This window comes from Mustela lutreola, chromosome 2 (genome assembly GCF_030435805.1).
Source record: "Mustela lutreola isolate mMusLut2 chromosome 2, mMusLut2.pri, whole genome shotgun sequence".
Lineage (NCBI taxonomy): Eukaryota > Metazoa > Chordata > Mammalia > Carnivora > Mustelidae > Mustela > Mustela lutreola.
The window spans coordinates 213,804,866-213,813,333 of NC_081291.1; positions in this window are offsets into that span (position 1 = coordinate 213,804,866).

The window sequence follows — 8,468 nt, forward strand, 5'->3', positions numbered from 1 at the left end:
ATATGCAAGTCTGCTCCAGGTCCGAAAAGTGGACAATGAGGACTTGGTCCCTGTTTAGAATGGAGTTTTATTTGGGTTCATTCCCAAAGCAACAAATAACCCTTGAAAGTGATCAAAATGAGGTAAGAAACAGATGGGTGCCTGTGGCTCACCACTGTTTCCCTTTTGCCTCAAGCTCACAGTTCTGTGGCCTCAGCCTTTGTACTGAGAAGAGCCCGCTATTGTGGGTTCACAAACTTGTATTGCCTCTAGTGCACAACAACTTATCCTACTAGTAAGACATTAGTTATGGTGCCCAAGAATCATTTTTTATGCCTCTTTAAGGGAAAGAAAAATAGCTTTGACCTTTTAAATATAAATGGACACCTAAAGATTACCAGACAATGAGAGAAACAAGCAACATAAGGGAGAAAGACAAAAACAAGCAAACAGAGCAAATTGCCTCTTGAAGAAATAAAATGTTGGAAAGATGAGAATGTCACAAAAACCCAAAGACTTAAAGATTTGACATATTAGAGCATCCATAAAACAAAGACAGGGTGCTATCTTTTTTTTTAAGATTTTTATTTATTTATGACAGAGAGAGAGAGAGAGAGAGAGATCACAAGTAGGCAGAGAGAGAGGAAGCAGGCTCCCTGCCAGGCAGAGAGCCCAATGAGGGACTTGATCCCAAGACCCCAAAATCATGACCTGACCTGAAGGCAGAGGCCCAACCTACTGAGCCACCCCAATACCCTGGCAGGGTAAGAATAAGAAAGTGCTTTTGAAAATTAAGCATGTACTTGCAGAAATAAAAATTTCCCTAGAGGTCAAGTAAATCCCTCAGAACCAAGAGTAAAATATACAAAGAGATAAAAACTAGAGAGAACAAATGAAGAGACATCAAGGGTAAATCCTGGAAGTACAACTTTTTGCTAATAAGGAAAAAGCACAAAAAATGGAGAGGAGAAAGTATCTAAAAAACAGCACGATATTGGGGCTTCCGTTTCTGGCTGTCATGGAATAACACAGACCAGATTGACTTTCCTGCCTTAAACAACTAATAAACAAAAGACAAAATATATTTTAAATACATAGATGTTAGACAATAGATAGTTCAGGACAGTACTTCCTGAGAGAAGAAAAATAAACAAGTAAGCCCTGTAAATACCCAAGCTGACTTCCTGGAGATAATTTCCAGCCCTCAGCACAGAGAGGAGGAACCCAGAGCCCTGTGAACTGAGGATATGTCACCAGGAGCCCAAGACAGCTGAGGCAGTTGGATCTGACAGGAAGAGGAGAATGCTGTTCCAGAGAAAACTCTGGAAGTCTACAAAAGGTCTCTCTGAAGTATTTCACTAAGTACTGATTCGAGCATGTGTTGTGAAGAAACTTGAAGCTAGAGAAAGAGCTATTCCCCAAAAAACAAAGGACCAACCCCTAGGGCTCATACAAAGAAGGGAATAGTTTACCAGCCAGAGTGGAAAACCTCATCATTCATGAAGCATCGGGAAGAGTACTCAGGAGTATATCAGTGGGGCAAATTTAGCCCCATGTTAAGCCCCTCTCTGGGATCACCTAACAGAACAAGCCTCCAAAGGACAAAACTCTTTCTAAGTGACCTAACTACATCCCAGAACAAAACTCAAGCATATTTATAGGAATACAGAAATTCCTAGCATCCAATAACGTAAAATTTAGTGTCTGTCATCCAATCAAAAATCAACAGGCACTCAGAGAGGCAGGAAAACAGAACCTGTAAAGAGAAGGAAAATAGATCAATACAAACAGTAAATAGAATTAGCAAACCAGAACATTAAAACAGTTATTAAAACCATATTTTGTATGTTCCAGAAGGTAAAAGAAAGCATTAATATGTTAAGGAGAGACACGAAAGGTATATTAAAACAAAAACAAAGACAACCCATATCAAACATGAAAAACACAATGTCTGAGATGGAAAATATACTGAAATAGGGTTAACAGAGATTAGACATGGCAGAGGAAAATGTCAGTGGACTTGACAACATAACAATTGAAATTGTGCAAAATGAAGATTCGAGAGAAAAAAGACTGAAAAGAAACAAAAAAAATACCAGTGAGCCACACCAGAGTGTCAACATAACCTATGTGTTATGTTGGAAAGAGAACAAAGAGAGGGCACAGAAGAAAAAAATATTTGAAGAAGTCATGGTAAAAAATGCTCTGAATTTGATGAAAACCATAAACCCACAGATCCAAAATACTCACAAACTCCCATTTCCTTCAGCCAAAGAGAGACCACGGGCTTCCCAATGGGAAGGGCCCTCTGAGTGTCCAGGTAGCCCACTAGGACACAAGCCCAACTGAAAAGAAAACGCAAAGCCTTGATTCATTTATGGCCCCCGAGGCCAAGCAAGAGAGGCACGGGCTCCCCAGGGTCCCCCCACTCCAACTGGAACTGCTCAGAGAAGTCCAATAGGTGAAGCAGATGGGGAGAACTGTCTCACCAACAGGGATCCCCAAACAAAGGCTCCTGAACAAAAGCAGGGTGTGGCGAGGGAGAAGGACTAGGAGTGGAAAGGCAGGGAGTCAAGGTAGAGAAAAGGGTGTCCGCCCGGAGGTGTGGGGAACACAGAGATGCTGATGAGCGTGGCTGGCCTGGGGCAGCCTAAGCTTTTTGTCTACAGCTCCCTGTAGAAAACTGTCCTGAGAGCTGCCCCTGGGCACTCAGAGGCTCCTTGCCCCTTCCCTGTCCTTGGAATGTGGGTTTTGCTTGCCTTTCCCACGCCCAGAGGCTGCTCCAAGGACACAGCCTTGAGATGGGGATGCGATGTTGAGAACACCTGCATGGTGTACGTGGCTGGACCCGATTAGGGCTTCTATATCCACTTTTAAGATTTTATGTTAGGGTGGGTGCAGGTATCCATTCGTCCTGCTTCCTCCTGAGACAAGCCTCATGGATAAATTCCCTTTGGTTATTAAAGCTGCTACCTACCAATCAGGGGTGGTCTGTCTCTCTCTTTTTTTTTTTAATTTTTTTTTTTAATTTATTTATCAGAGAGAGGGAGAGAGCGAGCACAGGCAGGCAGAGAAGCAGCAGAGGCAGAAGCAGGCTCCCCGCTGAGCAAGGAGCCCGATGTGGGACTCGATCCCAGGACGCTGGGATCATGACCCGAGCCGAAGGCAGCTGCTTAACCAACTGAGCCACCCAGGCGTCCCAGGGGTGGTCTGTCTCTTTCGTGGATCTCTCCCCACTTTCGTGTACCGAGATCCAATTTCCCATTAGACCTGGAAAGCTCCAGGGAGGGCTGTGAATCAGCAGCTGTGCACCAAGTCTGGGGTGGGGAGGGCAGTTTCCCCGGTGACACCTGCCAGGCAAAGCTTTGGAACTGCTTGTGGTCAGGGCTGACAGATCACACATAGTATTTTGCCCTGGAACTGGACTCCTCGTGTGGGGAGCAAAATAATTGGGGAATATTTCCAGCACATTGGTGGATGTAAAATCTGGATGTCAGATGTCAGATCTAGGTCAAAGACAATTTAGGGAGCCACCAGCAAAAATGATAGCTAATGAACTCATACAGGGGAGGAGACCATGAGGGGATATCACTTAAAGTGAGAAGAAAGGGGGTAGGACAAAGTGGGAAGTGACACCAATATTTCAGTGGCAAGCAGTGGTGTGGGTTTGGAATGGAGGTTGAGAAGAATGGCCAGAGGGGAAGAAGGAAAGAGAAATGACAGAAATCATGAGACCCCAAGAAGAAGAGAATGAGGGTGGGCAGTGCCTGGGTGGCTCGGTTGGTTAAGCAACTGACTCTTTGTTTTGCCCCAGGTGGTGATCTCACAGTCATGGGATCTAGCCCCATGTCCCACTCTGCCCTCACCAAGGAGTCTGCTTCATATTCTCAGTCCCTCTCTATGCCCAGGTCACGGTCTCACTCTCTCTCCTCTCGAAAATAAATAAATAAACCCTTTTTTTTAAAGGGGGTAGGAACAGGGAATGAAATATACTAAATGATTCTGAGAAGTCAACTATGACAAAAGCTACAGAATCTAATGGGTCTGAATCCTAGAAATTAGCTGGTGATCTTGGTGAGAATGGGGTAAGCCCAATCAACAGGAAGGACTGAGGAGCCAGACTCAGTGGGCTGAGAAAAACACGGGCAGTGAAGAAATACAGATAGGTATGGATGAATGTAGTTAAATCTGGTTGTGAGTGACAGGACAAAGGACCACTTCTGGACAGAGTAATGGCTATGCCTTTTTAAGACAGGAGAGACTTGAGGGTATTTCATTGTTGATGAAAAGGAACCAACGAGAGAAGATGAAGTCGCCGGGGAAGGGAAGGATCATCAGTGGAAAGCCATCCCTGGAGAGGAGTTGCTTACAGAAGCAGGAGGGGTTCTGACGCCACATGTCGTAGGGAAATATTTGTTCTGCTTGCCCCTGTGTGATGATAAACTAAGCATATTCCTTTGTCAGCAAATGCTATTAGGTTATAGAAAATGTGGTTGTAGATTTGAAGAAATGAGTTAACCTTCCTGATGGGGGGAGTTTGCCATAAAACTCCAAGGCAACGAGATACAAAGGCAGCTGTTCCTAACAAGCGCTTTTCTAATATGAAATCCACAAGGAATGACTTTGTTAGCCAACCAAGAGAGAGACAAAGATACACATGCAACACTAACTTACTGCTTTAATTAAAACAAAAAGTTTTGGGGCGCCTGGGTGGCTCAGTGGGTTAAGCCGCTGCCTTCGGCTCAGGTCATGATCTCGGGGTCCTGGGATCGAGTTCCGCATCGGGCTCTCTGCTCTGCAGGGAGCCTGCTTCCTCCTCTCTCTCTCTGTCTGCCTCTCTGCCTACTTGTGATCTCTCTCTGTCAAATAAATAAATAAAATATTAAAAAAAAAAAGTTTTAGTGCCCAGATGTTTGTTACTAAATACTATTTCCCACTAAAAGAAGCCAAGGCCCCTTGGAGAAATGGCTGATTTCAAGGCTGAGGCAAGAAAAGTCTAAGATGACCCTAGAACATCATGCTAGAAATGCTAAAAGAAAAAAAAAAAAAAAAGATAGGCTATATCAGAAGGAACAAGAACCAGCTTGAAATAACTCTCACTGGCCAAAACTAGAATGATTTGCACATTAAGGGGGATTTTGAAAGCAGCAAAACTGTAAGATATTGTAGTGGTGAATAAGGGACATCATCATTTAGAAAAAACCATAGACCCAGACTACCAAAAAAGTGAACCCTAATGTAACCTGTGGACTTTAGGTAATAATAATGTACCAGTATGGAATCATCGATTGTAACAAGTATACCATACAAATACAAGATGTTAACAACAGGGAAATTGGAGAGACTGTGGGGGTAGGACCGAAAGGGAGTATCTGAGAACTATGTATACTTTCTTTCAGTCTAGCTGTAAATGTAAAACTGCCCTAATGAGTAAAATCCATTAATTAAAAAGATTTTAATAAGGATAGCAATGAACCATAACCAACTGAACACAGTAAGAATCTATGAGTCCTTAGTAGTAATAAATGGAAAGAAGAGAAATCTCTTCCATATCCTATGTCGACCAATAGTTGTATTTGGAGAAGCAGGATTGTAAAATTACCATTTCACAGCCACCAAAGTAGATTGTTTCAGACAGGGATCACTTACGGATGCTAATTCTAGATGTGAAAGTTTGATAAAGAGCAGGGTAATTTGCAAGATCTCAGGGTATCTCTCCACAGATTAGCTGCAAGGGGAAAAAATAGCAGCTCTACAATGGAGAAATTGGATAACACCTTGACCATCCGATCAAAATTAGCATTACCAACCAGGGGCTAAGGAACATAGGGTGACTACAGGTGAGATATCTGGGAACACCACATAATTTATGCAGTATTCTAGCCAGGAAAATGTAATGTAATCTGAATCTAATCATGACCAGCATCAGACAAGCCCAAATTTAAGTAGCATTCCATAAAATAATTGGACTGTATTTTTAAAAAGGGGGGGGAGGGGCAGTGTTGTGAAAGACCAAAGGCAGGTGCTCCAAATCAAAAAAAGCTAAAGAAGTTCGGGGAAACTCTAAATGTGGACAGAAATATTTCATTTGAACTGGAGAGTACACATGTGGCAAAATATTAAGTTTGGGGAATCAGAACAAAGGGTAAGGAGTTCTATTATTTTTGCAACTTTTTGGTAAATTTGAAAGTATTTCAAAACAAAAAGTTAAAAAGAACATATTTTATGGAAAACTCCATAACCTTTGATTAATCATTTTGACATGAATAAAGGGAGTGGGGGGCAGGTTCTGAGTTAAGATTACAAAGGCAGTACCACAGGGGAAATTAACTCATGTTTTATCCACAAACCATTACAGCAAATAAATTGAAACTTTTACTTACAATGTATTTTATTAAGATGGGGAAAGACCATGAAAATCTTCTGTGCCGTAAAAATGCTATCAACTTAAAGATGAATTTTTTTTTTTTTACAAGCTATTTACTAACCTCTGTAGCAACTGGGTAACACTAGCATGTCATGTAGCAGCATTGAAAAAAAAATGTACCATAAAATCCTTTAAAGCTGCTTTAATGAACAAATGAAGATAAAAATATATGTAGACCTATACTATACATAACTCTTGCATTTTAAAATACATTTGGATTATTTCCGTATGGATGTAATTTTTGTTGCCAAAAATGCTTTGTGCATCTGTTAAAAATAAAATAATAATAATAATTAAAAAAAAAAACTCTTGCTTCCTGGGGGGGGGAGGACTGCCAACATATTTTTAAATATTTCAAATGGAAAGTTTCAGTCCATGAACTATTTTAGGCCCATTGCTCTAAATGCAAAATTACAACCTATTTCAACTAGTTTGCAAGAACAACTTTGGACAGTAGGAAATGGAAATTTTAATTAAAACCTTAAGTCAAGGGGGGCCTGGGTGGCTCAGTGGGTTAAAGCTTTGGCTCAGGTCATTATCCCAGGATCCTGGAATCCAGCCCTGCATCCAGCCCCCAATCCAGCTCTCTGCTCAGTGGGGAGCCTGCTTCCTCCTCTCTCTCTGCCTCCCTCTCTGCCTACTTGTGATCTCCGTCTGTCAAATAAATAAAATCGTTAAAAAAAAAAAAAAAAAAACCTTAAGTCAAAAAGTTGTTGGAAAGTCTTTTAAAAATAAGTATGATTTAGTAAGTGCAACAAGGAATTTCCTTTTTCCATTTGGACCCACATATTCTCATGGGATATTTTCCATCAATGACATTGCTAAAACACTGGCAAACCCAAAATCAAACCTAAAATTCTTGACTGACAAAGTAATAAGCCAAGGCTTAAGAAAATACGAGGCCTGGGTATTAGTGGCCCAGTCCGGTAAGAGTTTACTGCCGAGTTTGGCTCAGGTCATGATGTCGAGTCCTGAGATGGAACCCCTCCACTGGGCTCTGCGCTGTTGAGCCCGCTTTAGATGCTCTCTTCCTGTATGCCTGCCCCTTCCTCCACACACCCCGACCCCAACCCTTAACACCTGGCTCTGGCTTTCTAAAAATATAAATAAATAAATAAAAATAATGATTCCTAACACTGATTATTTACTAAAAATCATTTTAGTAAATATTTCCTTTGAAATATTGGGTGAATTTCATGGTATATAAATTAAACCTCAAAGTTGTTTATAAGGCAAAATCTAAGGGCATTGTTCTCTACAAATATTCATTTCATCACATGATTGATAATATGGTTTAGTTGTAATTAAGAGCTAAGCATGATTATTTCATCTCTCATCCTTTATATTTTCCGTTTTGCACCTTTTAAGAACAGACCATCTATTATCGAAGCGTTTAAATAACGAGTTGAATGGTGGACCCAAATTGTTTACTGATAAGGGTGAGCGATCCAAACTGCTTAGAGACCGGGGTCCCGGAGGCCTTCCCAAGCCCCGACGCCGTCACGACTGTCTCCAAGGGTCCCGTGAGCCGCTCGGCCAGGTCGCCCGAAAACGAGCGCCCGACGCTTCCTGGCTTAACTCCGGGCACCCTCGCCCCTCGCTCACAGCGCTCTGCGCACAGAAAACGGCCTGGTCCGCTCGGCGGCTTCCTCCTTCCTGCCTCCCCCAACCAGGCAGCCCCGACACCGCGTCCCACGGCCTCCGCGACCCGGACGGGGACAGCGAGAGCCGGCAGCGCGCGATCTCCGCCGCGATCGGAGGGCAGGCGTGGGGTAACCCCACGGCCGCCAGGCCTGAGCCAACACACGCCGCGTTCCTGTTTGGGTCAAGGCCTCCTGTAGGGCGTAGCCTTCCCGGAAAGGGAGGGCGGACCGCCGTGGGCGGTCACTGGCGGTAAAAAGGAGGACCGAGAAGACAGCGGGCCAGACACCCCAATTCCAAGTGCGCATGCGCAGACTACCGCCCTCCCACCAGGAGCGCACGGGCGCGCTAAACCCAGAGGGCGGCGCGCGCACGCGAAGGGGAGAAGCTAGCGTGGAGGGGACGCGCGTGCGTGGAGAGG